The sequence below is a fragment of the Calliopsis andreniformis genome, chromosome 5 (genome assembly GCF_051401765.1).
Source record: "Calliopsis andreniformis isolate RMS-2024a chromosome 5, iyCalAndr_principal, whole genome shotgun sequence".
In the NCBI taxonomy this organism is placed as follows: domain Eukaryota; kingdom Metazoa; phylum Arthropoda; class Insecta; order Hymenoptera; family Andrenidae; genus Calliopsis; species Calliopsis andreniformis.
In genome coordinates, this window is record NC_135066.1 from 8,514,427 (window position 1) to 8,535,086 (window position 20,660).

General features: G+C 39.7%; 1 protein-coding gene across 2 annotated transcripts in view; it reads left to right on the plus strand.

Moving 5' to 3' along the window:
- LOC143178898 (tubulin monoglutamylase TTLL4) overlaps positions 1-20,660 on the plus strand; it is a 100,788-nt gene that overhangs the window by 40,825 nt on the left and 39,303 nt on the right. Inside the window, exon 1 of one of the 2 annotated variants that reach the window (XM_076377831.1) lies at positions 6,710-6,785. The exons of the other annotated variant lie outside the window; for it this stretch is intronic. The gene's annotated coding sequence lies outside the window, so the exon portion shown is untranslated. Of the gene's footprint in view, positions 1-6,709; positions 6,786-20,660 lie in introns of those variants that run through there. 2 annotated transcript variants of the gene reach the window in all.

The window sequence follows — 20,660 nt, forward strand, 5'->3', positions numbered from 1 at the left end:
GTGTTTTGAGATGGATAAGATTTAAGTCATTCGTTGTAAAAACCAAACGATAACAATCGTGATCGTTTGAATAAAAAAGATTGTATGCAGTTGTAGAATTCCATCTATCGATCCTGTAATAGATTCAGTAGATCGAAGGAATACTTTTCTTGACGTCCAAAAATAGCATTTATAAACTTGGTTCCAACTGTGTCCACCATTTCTGATGACTTTTTCTTTACCCTCAGCTGATCGGCGAATAAAAGGAGCTACGTTTGACGTTGAGTGTGACTTAATGCGTCTATTATCAAAGCCAATAAGCCATAAGGACACCTGGCAGCGGCTTGGCTCCTTCGATCCTTGAGGTATTTCGAAAATATTTCCGTAGCCCCGAGCAAGAATAACATTTCGGCGCGAAATTTTCTTCGCTGAATTGATCCTTTCAGGAGTATACATTCTCCTCGTGCAGTCATCAAATCTAGCCTATGGAAAGTCTTTAAGTTCGTTTTGCCAGCTTTAAACGGTGTCAAATAATACAATAATTGTCCCTTTTAAGAGTCGAAAAGGTACATTTTTAAGAAATTTGTCTCTCCACGGTATTGTAGTAGAACGTTTGGCTTGTTCAGGCCAGAGTCAGTTTATCCAGGTCCATGATTCTGACAGATTCCATTGGCGTAACAAACGTCTGAATTTTTTAATGAAATTATTTGCTATTATTTTGCATCGGTATATTTCAAAGTGAGCAATAATTTTTCTTACATAATCATAGATTAGTATTACCATTTAGGTATCATTAAAATAATCACTGTACCTCTCCGTTTGGAGGTGATAAATTGATTACTAATTAATAAAACAGATACAGTTTCTAGACTTATAGAAACAATATATTTGAAAAATTAAATTTTACTTGGACACATTAGTTAGGTACGAAACATTTTTCAAAAGTTTACGCCACTGTTTCCAAGGCGTTCCATTGGAGATCAACGGTCTAGACTGCCTTTTGTGGAAAATAAGTCGGAATAACTTGAAAATCACTCCATAATGCTGGGTTTCTGACAATGGAAGGTCCTTTAGAAACTTGGGTACGTCATGACTGCCTAAGGGAGTGTCTAAATGGATTCGTTTCGTCGGCGAAAATGTCACATGTGTCAGAGGCATCGAAAGCTTTACCATAAGGCATCAAAGAATGTTTTATCTTTTGCTCATACAAATGCATCTTGCTAAACGTATAATTAAAAAGTTGTTACCATATTAGCGAATTTCTTCCTGGAGAATCACCCCTCACCCCTCATCCCTCAAGCGTTAGGTTCAAGGGCTCCATGAAAAGTCCTCTTTCACCATCGGCATCAAATATTTGACAATATTTTCTAAAGTTCCAAAAACGTAATCTAACACTCCGCCACTTCGGGCTGAGATTAGGGTCCTGTGGGCCAATGGAATTCTTTTATGCGGTGTAAAACCTCCCTGGTGAAAGCATCTTCCATTGCTTAGGGATTCCCCAAGTGATGGTATCATGTTGCGCGCTTCTTGAGGCCGCGCAACAGGTTAGGTCCGCGATCAGTACGATAATCTAAATGGAAAATTGTATTGAATCAGCAGTAACATAATGAAAGCTTTCAGGTAGTTTGCTACCTATATAATGATAGTTAATGCTCGTAATCTGATCCGTAGCTATTTTTTTCGATCCCTTAGATACAGATCGAATGCTTATTCTCCTTCTTTCTCTTTTCTCTTTTTTTCAAAAACGTTCTGCACATGTTTTGGTGTACAATGCCTTTCACAAATTTGTAAGTACTTCTGATTAAACTTTTGCTTGCAGCATTAAGGCTGTTACCCACTTAGTAACATTGCCCATGTACGATACCAGGTTAACGTGGACTTATTAATATTATTATAGTATTGAACATACTGTATACATACTGGTGTTCGCTTGTCATATCTTTCAGCGACATCCTGTATGTACATATAGTAGAACTTCATTTATCCGAACAGGGCGGGGGATAAGATCGTACGAATAACTGGATCTCTACTGCTATAGTTTATTTGTTGGTATAATAGAAATTGTTATTTGTATAACTGGATTTCTAGTATTTATTACTATGTATTTGTTCGAATAGCTGTTGAAACTGTAACTCTGACCATTTGAATTATCTGTGTCCACAATCATTAGAGCTATGAAACAGAGAGAGAGTATTAATTTGCAGATATTTTATGATCTAATTACTTTTTATTTTCTAACATAACACATAGTATCTAATCTAACGTATTTATGGACTTCTTAATTTTAAGATCTTTTACATTATAAAGCTTTGCAATATGTAACTCTGGCTAGTTTTCTAACCCATTTTACTACATTATTTCGACATGCATTAAGAGAAGTAGCATATCTCGACTATCAATGAAAAAGAATACATTTCATCTCTTTTTACGAATAGTAGCATGTTTCGGTTTCGCCAGGAAAAGGATCACATTTGGACATTTTATGGCACTTAGCTTGCTTTTATTCAGTAGCAAATTAAACATGTGTGCTTTTCTTTGCGAAGGAAAATAACATGATATTTTGAATCACATGCAAGACAAATGTGTCCCTTTGCTTAAGACAAATGAGATGTGCTACTTTCTATAACGCATGTCGATTTATTTTCTTTAAACCATTAACAGTACTAGAAAATTGGTACTTCATCTTCTTTGCCATTTCGTTTGCTATTTGTTTCGTCATCGTTTAGATATACGAGTTAAAATTATGAATTCCTATAAGTGTGCTTGGACAATAAGAGGGCAACATATTCAGTAAACCAAATATACTTGAAATGGAGCTTTATTGTGGTTCATATGTAGGCGCAACCACCTATCCGTAACAATGTCAATGTTGTGCTGTTATTCATGGGCAAATATACCCACCTAATTCACATTAATAATGTGAAGAAGTTAATGTTGGTCTGATGTAGTTTAATGTAGTATTCATCTACTGTGGTATTAAGTTGCGATAGGTTTTTATGGTGGGTGTTGTAAAGGGCATGATATTCCCTTTAAAGATCGCCATCTATCGTTACAAGGGCAAACTTGGTTCCATTCAGAAGTTAATAGAGTTAGTCATAGATGGTGCATCACAGTTTTGTAAAAACGCGCGAAAAATTGTTTTTCTTTTTCGTGTAGAAAAATACGAATTAAAAGATATTATTTTAGCAAAATTTGGTATGAGGATTATTATTATTTTCTGATACACTTATCATAAAAATTTATTTTATGACATTAAAACATTATATGAAATACATCTTCTTTCAGTTAATTTCAAAATTATCAATTTTCTTTTCAATATCATAGAAGTATTGAGTGAAGAATATAATTTCATACGTTTGTTTCAAACTATATTGATATAATTTCGAATTCGAAATTTATATATCTAACACTTAAAATTGTGACTTAATTCAATAGTGCTTCATTGTGATAACATATATGTATGTATTTATAATAATATACTATATTAGTAAAGACAGACAAGTTAAAAAGTAAAGTTTCTGTTTTAGTTGTTCATTAATGAAAAAATAAAATACTTCTTTTAAATAAAAGAAAGACAATAGGGTCGTGAGATGATGTTGCAGTAGTCAGAAAAGAAAATGTCGCATTTTCATATTGTAAATTGATTATAAGTAACGAATGCACAGATTATCAATTCCACACAATTTATTTGTTAGATAAAATTACAAAAGTACTTTAAACGCAAAACGACAGAAGTTGGAACATGCAGTCCAAGAACGAAGTGAAAAACGAAAACGCAAAACAAGACGATTATATAGCACGTGCGAATAGTAGAAGTCAGAATAATACGAATAAGAGTGCACAAATAAGAAGAAAGCGATAAGAGGAAAAAACACGCGATTACAAATTTCGAAATTACAAAGCAATGAGAATAAAAAACTTTCGACACACGAATTTCAATTTGAAGGATCAATAAGCAGAATGTCTACCGATCCGCGGACGAACTCGATCGATTCTGCTTGGACAATTACACTCATATCACAAGATATCGCTCGAGCTAATTCGATTATTCTAGGCCTAACTTACAGGTTAGCAGAAATCTATATCTTTTACAATCAATTATCAGTATCACAGTTTCCATGTGCTCTTAGACAATTAGACATTTTCTTACGCACGAATATTGCACTCCTTGGAAGACATCTAATGAGATCTAGAGAGATCAAAATCGTTTTACAGAATTTCGTAATTATTTTAAAGCACTTTGTATCACAGATTTTCGGATTCAACTTACAAACTAATATCACAGAAGTTTCGATTAATCGCTAGTATCACATTCATTTAGAAACGTAGTTTCTTACGATTATCACAGTTTCGACAATATACCATAAGTATAGAAATTCTTTCAATCGCATATCACAGTTATTCATATTACAAAATATGCACTGGGCGGCCTATGTTCTCGAACAATGTTCGATGTGGTTAAATCTACAATAATCTATCGATATAAGTTTACAATTAAATCTAGTATCACAGTTGAACTCAGTCGATACGATATACTTCCTAACTTAACCAAATCCCTAATGGTATTGCATATCTCAATCTATTCTTACTAACGAAACATCGAATTTTTCCTTGAATTATTTTAAGTGGAACTAAGACGATTAAAGCTTCAAACCGAAAGTTAATATTCAATCCTAAATAATACGAGAAAGACGATAAACTTAATTCTACCAAATTCTATCATTAAATTCGATTAAAGCTAACTTAACGTTCACGTTACGATGGAAGACCTTACTGTACGTGTTTATCGATCTTGCGATGCATCATCTTGAACTTGGCTGCAGCAGCTCCAGCGAAACGCAATGAGAACCTCCTCCATCCGGCAGATTTAAGATAAGCTTCGGTCACCTTCAGATTAGCGTCTCATCCTCGTTGCCAGCTCCCTCAGGTCGTTCTCGATGTTCTCGTTATTCAAGTTCCAAAGTTCTTCCTGCTCTAGCTGCATTGTGGTTGCTGCCAGCTTGCCTCCCATCTCATTAAAGAGATTCTGCCGCTGAATCCTGTCGTCTTTTCGAGCGACTTTCTGACTAAGTCTACCGCACAATCGTCGAACGCTCGATAGAGCATTCTTGACGGCGCGTCGCGTGAGCGGAACACTATCGATGCGTTGATCAGTCATCGAACTGACGGCCACTCTTGAGATCTGCCTCTTCATGCTGGCGCCGATGGAACAGAAAAACCGGTCGCGATTCCTGACGTTTCAGGATGAGCTTCTTGTAGATTCTTAGTCGTTGATCGAAGATCTTCGCGTTGATTCTATGGTCGTCTGGTTTCACACACGTATATCCGCATGTGTTCCTTCTATGTGTGCGTGTAGGGCTGTGTGCGAGTAGAGCAAGAACTCGTGCAAACGAGGAGGGAGGAGGGAGGAAGAGGCGGATACTGAACGATGAACACGTGCACGATTGCTGCAACGCGAACCTTTCAAATGGACGTGATACGTTTTTTCTCTGGAGATGCGCACGTTTTGAGTAGGTGTGATTGAATGTAAGCTAGAATGAGGAGTCTTCCTCTTATATAGCCAAAGGGCTGCGCATGCGCTCTCCCGAAGTCGAGCAGAGAAGAGGGTGGAGACAACGTCCTTTACAGGTAGCTGCGTAGATTCGTGTGCGCAGAAGGGCAGGTACTTTCCACCCCTTCGATATTCACGTTATACACCCTGCGAAATGGCCAACTGATCGCCGACTATGTAATTTACGTTTCACGTTCTGGCATGTAAATTATGTATTTTAGTAATTTTTATTGCCGTTTCCGTTAGAGAAGTAGACAGGCACGTAAATCAAGTAAGCTTTTTTATTCTGAAATGGGCGAAGGTTGAAAAAATATTCCTGTAATAAAAGGAGCATAAAGGAAAATAAATGACGTAAAAATTGCGAGGTAAACGTTAGGAACGATAGGGAAAAAGACGAGGACGAACAATTAGCAAAGTGACGAACGAGAGCAAAAGAGAAAAGATAGGTCTACCGTGGCGCACGCGCAGCACGAGCTGCGCACGGTACAATAAAAGTACGAAAACGTGAGATGAGAAGAGACAAGCTTAGTTAGCAAATGCAAGTAGTAAAGCGTTGGTGAAGAGAAAAAGAGAAACAAGATGTATCCTGGATCCGCGTACGAAGATAGAACGAGTTAGTTGAGCGATGAGAGAGATAGATACTGGTAGAAAGGAACGGGTAATAATACGGAAGGAGAAGAAAAGTAACTTTTTTTTAGCGTGGCATACGCGCTGCACGAGCTGCCCGCCGTGTAATCGACGGAGAAGGAACTCTTACGTGGAAAGAGGTCGAACCAGAAAAAGGCTACGGGTTGGAAAAGGACAGAAACGCGAAAGAGAGAAGTTACAGGAGCGAGATGATCGATGTCAGCGATGAGGAATGAAGAAGGAGAAAATAGGTACTTGGCGGCGCACGCGCAGCACGAGTTGTGCGCGGCACAGCAGAAAAAGATGCAGACGGGATAGAAGGAGCAAGAGAAGCAGGAAGAGGATAGAGTGTACGACAAAAGCCAAGAAGCCGGCAAAGGGAGTAGCGCGAGCGCTGGTAGAGAAAGAGACGCGTGGCGGGAGCGAGGAAGAGAAGAAAGGGGCGCTCGTTCTTGGCGTACGCGCAGCACGAGCTGCGCACGGTAACACTTTGGCGCATGCGCGGCACATGCCTCGACTCTGATCAAAGAAAGGAGCGCGAGAGAAGCACGTGGTGAGATCGTGCTGAACGAGGAAAGGGCCACGGCGGCTAAAAGCAGCAAAGGATGGAGAAGGCTGGATCTTGTAGGTGAGTAACAGAACTGGAATATATGTACTTAAGAAAAGAAAGAGATACGCGATCCTTGGGGAAGCACGTCACTACCTCAAAGCGTGGTGGGAGGTGAACCGCGTGGGAGGGGGGAGAAACGTGTCGATTTGTTGAAAAGGTGGGGATAGAAGGATAACTTGTTGCACGTAAGCCTGTGATCGTACGAACTTAACCTTAGATCGTGAATGTGAAATGGAATACATGCCATTTCTGACCACAGTTTTTTATTAATTCTAATTTGAAAACTCGAAAATTTTGTGTCACCGAAATGTTTGAAAGCAATTAATGGTTACATAAGTTTGGGTAGCATCAAGGGATCGTGATTTGGAATGTGTATTAAAAATGAATTAATATGTCCCTGTTTTAATTCATGTAGTTTTTAATACTGTCTATGGATTTCAATATCTTACGTGTACCCATTTATTAATAATAATTGTAGTTGACGAAAACTTGGATCAACGATCGAGCTTTAATCTAGATATCTTATCCAGATCAATCTTAATAAGGGATTCTCAATAGATTCTTGTCTCTGTATTGTTATTAACTACAAATTACTTAAAACTATTTCTATTGTTAAGCCTTAAGGAAACCATGTCTTACTAGATATTGTAAATGCCATAATAGACATTTATCTAATTGAATTTTGGTAAAACGAATCAATATATTATTCTTTATTGTTACTTGCAACTGAGAAATCTATATTCTCATTTCGCAAATTATTTGTGTAAACGCACTAAATAATTGGGTTACGTCGTTGTTAGGTTAGTTAAGTTGTTCATGCATTAATAATAAGTACATGCAACTTCTCCTACATGGATATATTAAGTACATGTGTACTGAAATACACGTGAAATAAATATCACTAGTCGCAGTTTACGACTTTATATTTTTAAATACTCTTAAACAGTTCATGATTCACTCATACTATATAAAAATTTGATTATTGCGCGTTGATAAGACTTTTAAGCAGTACATATATCAGGTTTGTTTCGGGATGCTATCTAAAGTTTCTTGAAGTTGCTCTGCAACCTATCCCAATAGATTTCAAAAACACCGTATCAAAGTGGGCAGGCGTTAGGATTAAGTGAGAGAATATTTGCATTCGCCTAGAAGCGGATTGATAAGAGACGAAAATCTAAGGATGTAATTTACATTCCATGACCATAGAAGGCCGTAGGGCTATTCCTATTATATACGCCTGGTGCGAGAAAACATGGATAATAGTCTTCCCCACACATAAGTTGGGTGATTCAACTAAATCGGGTTTCGAGTTACAGCCGGTAACCAGAAGCTATTACCACGCTCCGACCAGAACTCGTAGGTATCGGTGGAATAAGTTATAAGATGCACTGATAGCGAGGATAATCCGATCGTTTAAGTGGCCAGCTTCGATCTATCGATCATTAACGCCTCGTCGACCTTGACCATCCACGCGCAAAATCGCTTCCGAGAGACAGTTTAATTGGAGCTTTCAAGAAGTGGCATGAATTACGGGCATATCCTTTTCGAATTAGAGATAGTAGCAATTAATGTGTAATTTCTTTCGATACATAAATTGACGGTGCAGAACATTAACATTCCATGCCAAGTTTAGACAAACTGACTAAACTAATCGTTTTATTATTTTGCAGTTACATGTTATTCCTTAGGTGTTTTGAGTTGTACGCAATTCATTGATTTGATAACGTAGTTGTGTAGTAATATCGAATGACATTTTTAAATGCATCGCTAAGTGACTTTTTTAAATAATCCATCATCTTCAAACTTAATGTAACGTGGCTTAGGGTCCAAATACGAGGAAATATGCATTACACATGAAACATCCATATTTCATGAAGTTGAGATTGCAAAACGTAAATACAGAAGTTTCTGTGGTTGTAGAAGAAGAGATACCACTAATGGTCGCGTCGCATCCAAGATGAATGGAACGCAGAGGGTGGTAAAGGGGTGCAGTTGTCCGCCTCAGTCGCAATATTTAGATTCCTGACCAACCGCACGCATCTGTCGGTCGTTTCGTGTCCGACATTTCCCTCTCTTTTTCACCGCCCAGTGCGCCTACGAATACACTAATGATTGCAAGTACGTCACATGCATAATTTTGCATGATCAACTTAACACATACACACAATGCAAAATAAAACCATTTTCATTATGCGCGAAGACTGTTGACGCTTTAAATATTTTAAAAATAACGGATACAAATATTACTATAATTACCCGATGTTTAATTCCATTATTTTTTTTATTTATTTTTTATTTTTGCCAGGCAATGAAGCTTTCATTTTCATTTCCATCGTATGCACGCAATGCACGTTATTTTTGTTAATTTATTTACTTCAAGCAATTATTTCTTTAGCATGACATTAATTATTAAATAAATTTCACGATCGACTCCGTACGTTATGCTAATGACGAAACTGGTCAATGCACATCAAGTCATACAGTAACATCGAGTGAAACGTGATTGGTCGGCTTTTACTCGAAGTTTAACCTATACTTGTGTGCGCGTGTGTGCACGCGCTGACATTTGCATACGTATAAAATTGTGTATGGCAAGGGTATCTATACCACCACTTACGACTAGTTCGACACACTTGCAAGGGCGTGTATACGGATACACTAGCACGGGGTACGTGCGGGTGCGTTTTTCGAGGGTGTGTTCATCGGCTCGCTCGCTCGCTTGCCTGCCATCGGCCTCAAACAGCGTGTGTATATCTCTCGGTGGCAGCTGGAGGTTTCGCGCGTGAGAACTCGGTGGCTCCGAGGTTCCCTGGTTTCTCGTCGCCACCTGTCCTCGTGCTGTTCTCTCGATGCGACTGCCAACCCTCTTTCCTCATCCTCCTTTTTTTCCCTTCTTCTCTCACCTTCTCCTCCCTCGTCGCGTAAGGCTTACAACCCTTCGCGGAGTAATCACGCCTTGCCAGACCACAGGGGCGAATGGTGTTCGTCCAAGTTAGTGGACGTATAGGTATACTTTGATCTTACGTTAATGCTGCCTGTTAGTACCGTCACTAATTATCTAGGGCAGAATCGAAACTGCATTAATTATTGACGCGTTACAAGTAATTGCCTCGCCACTAATCAGTTACGAAAAATTATTTCATTACAGTTTTATTACGCTTAAATCATTTGGTTAAGCCTAAAATTATGTAGTCACGGAACTGGTTAAATCTCCAGGTACCATAAATTTTTTCCTCAGCTTCTGGTCTGCGAGGTGAAAACAGCAAATACGTATAAGCGTGTATGGAACGTGGTGGTCGTGTGCGAGAAACGTGTGCATCTTTTTTGGACCTGTACCCCCTGTCTTGCCCCCGTGCACCCTCCCTTTTCTTCCCTTCTGTTAGCCACGTGGCCTGTACGAGCCAGCTCGTACCGCAGTGTCGGTAGTCTCGATCGAAGAAAATTGGGCCTCATAACGGTCAGCGTATAAAGTGTAAATGCTACCACGGGAGAAGAAGTTGCATGGTCAGTGTCGCCGAAACTGGCGATGTTTCCAGTTGACTAAAGAAACGGAAATTGGGTTGGGTCCGACTGTTGTACCGTAATTTCATCGGAGAGACCATAAATTAACAGCAGATATAGCAATTTTTGATAATCCTCGAAGACTGGACATTCTTTCCAATGACAAGCTATTGAGGTCAACCATTGGAAAGGGTAAAAGGATTTCAAATGTCCTAAAGGGAAAGGGGAGAGATCGTACGAAGCAAAGGTGTACTGAAAAAATTAATGTTACTTATCTTATGGGTCAATCGCGATAATTGTGATGCTATAGGATCTCGGGCAAAGAGTCCTTGCAAAGCATGACTTGTAAACGTGTGATTGCGGAACTCCGTGCTTTTTTATTTTCTGATCGTAAGGAAGCAAAAAATTTTTATTCGCATGATACTCAAATGGCACGTTCGCGTTTCCTTAAGTACGAATGTTCAATCATGTTGCGTGACAGGTACCTTTAAGAAGAAGCATCAGGTGATCCCATGATTAATGCCCCCTTTTTGGCACATTTTTAATGATCAAAATTTAGAGTTTCTTTAACAAAAATAATTGGATCGTGTAATTTTCTGCATTCTTTAAGATTGTTTATGTTTTTGCGAATTCAGAAACATAATAATTTATTTCGAATTCCATTATGGTATCTGTTAAGGAAATCATACAAATACTGTACTTTCTTGTACGATATAGACACTGTAAATTGGGGTAATAGTGGCAGTTATAAGTTCATACATATATTTTTAATAAGATTATATGCCTATAATTTTTAGAAAATTCAAATATAAGAAAATGTATGAATTTAGATTTTTCAAAACAAATACAACAAATACAGGTATTTCAATTTTTATGTTACACGGAGAAATCTTACAAAGACCTGCCAGTGTTTCCCGAGTTTACAATACATTACGAAATGATTCGCCGTGGAATAAAGGAAACCACTTAAAGCGTCAATCATAGTCGAGTTGCAAAAGATTATGATTAATTGTATTAACGATGTTACGCAGCACAGCAGGTTGGTAAGTCCTCATGGTGAGAGGGCGAGGTTATTGCTCATGGGAGAGCACGTCTCTTCAGCCAAGTGCGCTCCAGAGAAATCGGTCAAAGATTGGAACATGTTCTACAAGTACATATTCAGATGAGGCGTCGCGATTCACGAGAGCCTACATTATTCCCGAATTTGGCAGGCACATGCCTTTCGCCAGGAGGCAAACATCAAATGATTAATCGTTTGATATGTTAAACAATGCACGTGGAAATTCATAATTACCTACATATCCACAATTTTGCTGTATATTTTTATTCGAACGTATTCACAATACCACGAAGCTTTCATCGTGATACATCGTCTTCATTTTCTCGTCCATAGTTTTTTCCTTAATGTGAACGTTTCCGTGCATCATTTAACAACACTGACAGCGAGTAACCTCAATGACTGTAATTAATCTTTGTCTGCGGTCTAATTAACAGTCACGAAGTTGCACAGGAAGGAATATTAATTATCTCGAAATAAAATGAAGAACCGAGAAATGAAACGAAAAATCGTGACAAACGCGTGGGTAACGTTCAACGTACTATTTTTGCAAATTTGCATTAAGTATATGTTTTCTTTAGACACAACGTTGTCAGTGAATAAATCGAAACAAGCATTACGATATGGATTGAAAATGAGGTAGCAAATTGAGAAAGTAAGCGTGGAAGGGAAAACGGGAGAGTGAAAAATACGTGTACCACGTTTGAAACGTGGATAAGCATTAACACCAGGTGTTGGTGCACATTAAAGTCAAGACAGATTTCGTAATAAGATTTTGTTAGTAAATGTACGATATAAAATGTTTCTTGCATCTGTCGTACTTCCTCGCAGATTGTGAGAATGAGAATGTCCAAAATACAGACAGACATGCGAGCAATTAAAGTCTGTGTTGTCACGCATGTGACATAATTATCGCATTTCGTTGTCTTGCTACGATTCAACCGTGCTCATGTACAATTTCCATTTAGTGGTTGGTAATGAATTAAGCTCGGTGACCAACGATAAGTGGGATTTCGTAATAAATATTGATATCTATTTTGGAAAGATTTGATACAAGATGAGTTATGCTATATGTAAATTATGGATATAGATACCGTGCATTTACTTCAAAAGCGACACACTGAAAGAAAATATGTTTTCAGGAAAAGCGGAAACTATTTGTGAGTTTAGAAAAAGAGTGCTTTAGCACTAAAATTCTAAACAATTCAAAAAGTGAGATCAATCAGTTTGGTCTGTGAACAGCTCAAATAGACTCTCAGACTTTAAAGTTCAGTTAGTAAAATTATTATAATAAAGAGAGGTTTAGTTAGGCAATGAACTGCTTCTAAGCTGTAACTCAAAAATCGCAATTTTTTATTTGTATTCTTTTCGAAATATATGTACATTTAACATGTGCATATACTGCTTAACAATACCTTGCACTCAATGCTCTATGATCGCATTATAGAAACACGAACGCGCATAGCTCGAAACCAGTTGTAATTAAATCAACGAGGCATAATTTTCCAACCGTAAAAAATACTCTTCCTTTCCCTGCGGAGTGTAATCGACTGAGCTATCGTGCGTAAACGCTCTTACTCGATTAAACGCGTATTTCTGAAACGTAGGCGTTAACCTGTTGCTCGCTATAAATAGTCACGAGAGCGGGTCTTACTATTAACTAGTAAGTCGTTTCATCGATATTACCCTTCTTCCGCGGCTCCTCCTATTTTTCTACTCCATGGCGCCTTACCTTTCTGTCGTGTCTACCAGAGTTAGAGAAATTTTTCGAACTTACCTAATCTTAAAAGATTATCGATCACAATTTTAATTGAATTCTTCTTCATTGATAAATTAATCCTAGATTACATGTAATATTTGAATTACAGTAATATCGTGGTAATTGAAATGATTCTACGTGAAATTAAACGCAATTAATCGTAATTGCCCGCAAGCATGGAACATTTTAAATAATTAACCGTTTGAATACGCATCGGTATTCATAATAAATTGAACACCTAGATCGAAGATACCACGAGTATGGCCGACAATACGATATATGTTGGCATTAAAGAACCTGTAGAAATTACACGTTCTCGCGAAAGATAATCGATGGAATACTGGATTTACCGTAACCAAGAATAATTACAACACTGTGTAAAACATACTCCCGCGAAGTAAGTAGTCGATTAATGGTAACTGATAACTATTAATGATTCAATCTGTTTCACTCGAATCAAAATAATCCGCAGCAACGCTATTACCGAATTGAAGCGATACATTATTCAATCACAAATTCAAGTAAACACTATCTATCAGTAATTAGAGCTCTTCCACGTGTCAATATGTATGCGTATGATGGATAGCGATTGTACATACAAGAGTTAGTTCAGACTATGCGGTGTTTTGACCGACTAATAAGGCATAAGGCGGTAAAACAATTGATTGGGCAAGTGATTGATTCGCCTAATTACGCTCGTGTAACCCTGACTTCGACAGGAGCGTTCAAATGGCGATTCTTGTATGGTACAGTATCAGCTAGTTCAGACAATGCAGCTTTTCGACCGATTCAGTAACTTTGCTGAATCGATAATAAGACAATGCTTACATGATATCGTATCTTTATTGAAAATTCAACTTTCATGTGTATGCTCACTTCCTCTGGTTGTTCAATTTATTGTCTGAACGCCGTCTTCGGTTATCACCGATTCGACAAAATTACTGAATCGATCGAAAAACCGCATGAACTAGCTGAACTAGCGTCTGAACTAGCTATATCGCCAGTTATTTTATCGTTAGTTATAATTACTTTATAGCGACTCTGATTTTTGGTATCTTCAATCGGCCGATCGTCGCGTCGGCGATTTTCTTTGCATCTCTACGACTCATGGAACATACATACAAATAAATGGTAGCATTCATATGACAACTGCAGTGTCACCATAGAGACTGCTACGTTTGCTAATGATAAAATCTCAACTAGAAAACAACTGGTCAACACCCAGCTACAAAATTAGCCGGTTACTGTGTCGAATGAGTATTCTTTATTTTTCTATTGAACACGTATCGCCATCTGAAAATGCTATAAAAGCAATTACGAAGTCGCGTGAAGTATCATCCTGGAATGGTCCATCGATCAATGGTAATGGTAGATGATGACCGATAATAGCCCGTTACTTCTTGTTGCCCCTTTTCCGAGCAATTGTTGTCTATCTTTCCGCGCGTCCATCTGGCCTGCTCGATCTGCATGCACGCGTGTATCGGAATTTCTTTTTCTTCGATCGATCGGATCGTCGAGTTTCGCTGCGCGTCCCTCGCCGGCGCGGCGGCCGCGTGGAGGCTTCCTTCACGCACGCCCACCGCGTCCGTGACCACGTGTTCCACACGCTTCGTCCACACGCTTCGTCCACACGCTCGTACGCGTGCGTACCGAGCCTTCGTGTGTGCGCGTCACGGGTCTGAGACTCGACTGGACTCGACTCGACTCGACTCGCGTCGCTCCGCGCAGAGTCTCTCGCTCGAGTCACACCTGCTCCTTTTTCCCACGAGATCGCTTTGCCCCCCAGCCACCGCTTCTTCCTCGGACGTCCTCGGCCACCCTTAGCTCCTTTCGCTCTCTGACAAGCATCGACTCAGCCACGACCGGCGGAATTGACTCGTCCGAGCCGGTAGATTTCCTCAGATTCGTGTTGCGCCCCGATGCTTCGCGGCTGTCGACCACTGTCCGATCCACTCTTGCGTCAGTCTTACTTCGACCCTTTCGATGCTTCGTTCCTTACTTTTCCCGTCTAATCTTGTAGCGGCTATCTTGGTCACGTATCGACGTTCAGAATTGATTAGGACATACGTGACATCCAGCGTAATGTTGGATATCCGTGAGCTCAATGACATACACAGCTGTACTTTGGACTGGGAATAACAAGACGGAATGAAACTGGGTAGGATCTTATCGAAGAGGATGGTATAAGTAAAAGGCTGTCCTAGTTGTTTTGTACGTGTAACTTACGATACAACTATTATTAATGGTGAGCTTAGGCTATATTTAAGGGAGAGAGGATGATCAGAGTTCCTAATGATTACCTATGAGAATAAGCCTAGCCCTTTACGAATAGACACTATGAAGTGGAAATGAGAATGACTCGTTGCTTTTGATATGATAGCGAGCTAGGTTTATCAGTTACTCTCTTTATCAGTAACCTTGAGTTTCAGTCTACAATTTTATATGGTACTGGCGTTGGTCATAGTAGTGTTACTATAATATTTGAATAGTTTAAAGCTCTGTGAATGTATTTCTAGTACAGTAGGACAGATATGCGAATTCATAAGTGAGCCTCTATGATGCGAATTACTGTCGAGTGTAGTTGGTTATACTACATTTCAAATAAACTGAAAAGTAAACGAAGGAGAGTCGGTTTCTAATTCTAATGAAGTACACGGATAATTCATTCATAGTGAGGCGACAGTGACAAGTTTAAACGTCTCTAAACCTGTCCAGAAACAAGTGAACAGTCGCGGTTAGCCAATCAGATTTGATTTGAAATTACTCAAATGAGTTCAAGTATTAAACTGATGTAAATACTCGAGCTTTCGTCTTTCACATTCACTCTGGATGAATCATCTGCAATACACAGTCAAAATGAAAAAGTGTAAACTCGCCTTAGGGCTTAGTATTACTTTTTTCGTTTCAAAGATTTATCGCAACGATATATATCGCGCACTGACTTTCCTTCCTTTTTTTAAGAAATATGTATGTACATAAATATGCTTCAAGAAAGTAATTCATCTCAGTTTTCTGAACATCAACACCTCTATTATGCAAGCTAATAAGAACAGGTGGTAGAAATGCAAGTGAATCTCAATTATCGAAATTATTCAGTTATTCAAACTGGCTTGTAAAACGAGATTTTAATGTGCTGTGCATTGCTAATAAGTTGGCAGTCGAAAGGAATACAGGTTTGAATGACTATAGAATTTTCTCCCTTTGCCTCACTTTCCTGTCATGAGGCACGTCACTTGTTCTTTTGTTTTGGTATTTGAACGCGTGTATCTACGTACGAGATTAGGGATTCGATACTAATTTGTAGAGAAAATGATATAGATAGGATCACGTGGAACTTACGAAGTATTCTTCTTACCCCTGTACCATCTCAAGTGCCAACTTACCAACACTGAGCAGCAGTACTTCAAACTTTCAAAAAATATTAAGCAAAAATCGATTTTTTAAACCCACAAGAAAACAAAACAATTCTCAACTTTGCTGCATTCTCGGGCATGTGAAATAACTTATTGTTAGCGACAGAAGAAAATCCTTGTCGATGATCTTACACTTTAATTGAGCACCAATGGTGCGTATCATCGAACGGTGGTTTCGAATCGACGACCTTGCAGGTTCAGCCTGGAAATGTACGGACACGTCCTTGGCTGCGAAATTTATGTCAACAATTAAACTCAACCTTGAACGCAGAACGCGTCCTGCACCTGATGCCCTTTTTTAAAAGGCCTCATGTACCCTCGGTGTCCTTGACCTCCCTCTTCGTCCTCCCCTATCCCACAACGTTCTCCTCGCGAAAGAAATCAAAGGAATTCGCGCCCGCATTGCATTACAGCCATAGGAACAAAACGCGGCTGAATGCGCCGCACCTGTGCATAAACCAGTCATTTAAAAATATCCGATCATCGGTCGTATCGTGACATTTTGCTGTCTCATCGGTTGTCATTTCACACCTCTTCACCGACTTCATTTTCAATTCGGATTTTTCCTTGTTTACACCACCTGTTTTCTACCACCTCGTCTCCTCTCTTTACTTCCACTCGGTGGTCTTAAGACCTCTCAGCATCGTTTCTCTACCGTTGCAACGCAGCGCATAAGATTTTTTTCGGCGATAACTCATAACAAAGCTTGCTGGATGTCAATTTGCTTTTCACAGTAAAGTGCGGCCCTTTATCGACGTCTCTGTCGACAACTTCGAAGAGTTCCCTTCGTATAGATGGGCTATAATAATTTTAATGGATCTCCTTTATTTACAGACTAGTCGTTTATTGAGAAATCGCAGGTGCTTCGACATATTTTCATGGGATTGCTTAAGTACTTATTCGCCTTTTCGATAGGTCGCCTTTCTTGGCGTCCTTCTGTTACGACTCTAACAGGTTTACGCAGAAGAAAAGGATTGGTGTATTTTGCTTGAGGATATCTGGTAACGGAACCCTTCGTTTAAATTTTTTAACATAATTTGGCACTTGGCACAGTTATTGGTCGAGTTACCGAGCGTATTCCTACCATATACGATGAATTACAGATCGATTGGTACGTTTGGGTAATTAACATTCCACGGTAAGCAATCTTTCCCGCCAAACGCTTTTGCGCGCGGTCACCCTCTCCTCTTTATCCGACGACCGTAGAAAACATAAGGGAGGGATAAAAAGTGGGCAGCGCGCGGCAAAAAGAAATTCGATTTCGAAGGGAATGATTCAAAGTGGACGGCACTCCTGGAGCTTACGATCGTCTTTACACGTGCAATACTTTTTGATTACTTTAGGAAGGGGCCCGAGGTGGGGCCCGACGTGTCCCGGTGCCGCAGCTTTCCGTAGCACGAAGGGGGCCTATCGGGGGGACTTTGCCCCCACAAGTGGCTCCCCGGTAGCGCCGTCGCGCACCTGCCGCTTATTCCCACGCCGAGACTCACGTTCGCCTCATCTTTCCTCTGTTCGTCCTTCCCTCTCCCTTCCTCGCCTCACCTCGTTCCACTGTTACTCTCTTCCCGAGTCCTCCTTTCTCCCCCTTATTCTTTCCACCTCCTTCCCTTCTATCGTTTCTCTCTCTCTCTCGTCCTCACCCCGTTTGACCCTCTCTTGGCCAACGCTAGCACACGTGTGCACCACGGGCTGCGAGGGGAATGGGCACGCTTATTTATTTTTAGATATTTTCGGACGACCGCGTGATATACACCCTGTGCTACCTCGAATCTCGAACGAGGCCCGCGGCTGCTTTTTGAGGGGGCATTTTGGCCGCGCAACCGAAGGCCCCGCTCGGGGTCCGTTCGGGACCTTTTCTCCGCGAATATGAATATGACGAATTAATTGCGCGATGTAATTTGTGGCGAGAGTGGTGGTGGTAGGATAGAACTTGGGGATGGAAAATATTTGGACAGTTTGGAGCTTGTGTATAGAGGCTAAGGTGTGCAGATATTTAAGGGTGTGAGAGCTGTGGTATATGTTTAATGTGGGTAGTGAGTTTAGTACATCTGGGATAAGACTATTTTAACGGGAGGTGTCCTATGCTTTTCTCTTAATTTAAGTAAATTCAATGTTTCCATTTGTAAATTAGGTACGTACATTAGCACGCATTTAGGGCAATTGAAATCGTATGTATATTGTATAGCGATTCAATATTCTGTCGAAAATGCCCGCTTTCAACACCAATTATTATAATTATCTTCTGTTGGTGTATTACTTGACACATACTTCTGGCCATATTCGGTGGTGTCTTTCATCAGAAATGCGACACGAAGTAAAAGAGTTTGAAAAGAACACACGAACGGGGAAAGAAATAAAAGGGCGTAGCGAGTAAACTGGAAGGAGAAAACGGACACCTCGACTCGGGGATGTCTTTCTGGTTAGGAATTCTGACGGGTTCTTTCGTTGAAGAAATCCAATACTTTGGCGACGTCTCGTCATGCCTGAAGGGTCGTTTTGTTTGACGTAGGTACCATTGGATTGGTATTCGAACAGATCCTTATGAATTACCTGTATCCGTCTCTGTAACAAAAGAGGCGGATCATTTTCCAACCATACGCTGTCTCGTGTTAAACATTCAATTAGGCATCAAGATTTCGTTGGAAGATATTCTCCATTATCATCTATATGAATGCAAGTAATGCATTTTATAACAAATTGCTCTCTCCATACGTGATGCTAGTTTAAAGGACAAGATTTGGTAGTGAAAAACTAAGTACTATGCTTTTGATTCGAACTTAAAGAGGACAATCATGGTCCCATTTTAATTAGGTACGTATTTTCTTTTATTATTTTCACTCAGTGTAGAAAATTATACACAAGTTTCATAATGAAGGATTTCATTGTTCGACGAGAGTGGATACCGTTCTCCTTCCTCAGTAGAAACTCATCGAATCAGTGCCAAGGTAGGGCAAAGGAATCTCGCATAACCCCTATTGTCGTTTGTCAACCTCACGCGAGGGTTATGCGCCAGGGCAAGTGGTATTGTGTGCTTTAGGGGAGCTCGCGGTGCACAGGTGTACAATCCTGCGTAAAGTGCATAATGTAAAATGGTGAATAAAGAGCCAGGAAGAGGACGATGAAGGGGAGGGAAACAAAGGGAGGAGAGAATGGTGTTTCTCGATGGACAGGCCCCTCTCTGTAGGAAAATTAGGGCCTTTTTAGACGGGGAGAAAGGGAGGAGGCCTGCTCTGAAATCGCTGATACGTACGAAAAGAAACGAAAGTCCCTTGGCCGATTTCTTTTTTATTCCCCGAAAGGCATCTCGAGTTTTTGGTCGAGTTTGAGGCGAGTCCTCGGTCCATGAGATTCCTCGTCGGTTCACTTATTTTGTTCGGAAGAAAAGGCCGTTTCGCATCGATTCAAATTCACTTCTTTTTCTTCGCGATTGCGATTTTGGGGTCTCATCGTGATTGCTTTCTTCCGTTGCTTCCACTGGTTACCGAATGTTTTTTTTGCCTAGCCATGAAATATTACTTACAAACTTAAGTATGACCTTACTTTTTGAATTCTTTAAAATTTGTATGCCAAAGCACTTGACTGATATTTAACTTTTTATATTTAAAATGAATATAAATGTTTTCGTTTTCTAAAATAGCGAATGAGCAACAGTGACGCATATATAAGTAAAATAATGCAACTATATTCAAGATTTTCATTACGAACGACCTTGACAGAAATGAAAAGTGATATTGAGTTGATGCAAAATTTGCGCTGCGTCAGTTTTCCTTTTTTTCATGCATCAAAAATAGTACTTTTATGCTACAAAATAATTATAGTTTCTTGTTTCTATTTGTAACATATTTCATTGAATATGAACAATTCCCTGGAGAAAAACGGAGAAATAATGTAGCATGAACTTATACATCAACTCAATACATAGACAGGTAAAATCACGAGACCAGCCATACTTCCTTCGATCTTGCTTGTTTAAACCTCAGATTAATTTTCATCCACGGTTAACCTACGCCGCCGAAGAGCACATTTTATAAGTAGGCCGTAATTACGCTTCATCAAAGTCTCGCAGCGTCACGTAGACTGATGACGACGAGCAACGAGGCGCAGCTAACAACAAGGGCTGAAATGATCGAATGGGGCAAAATATCAATGCGTCGAAAGTCCCA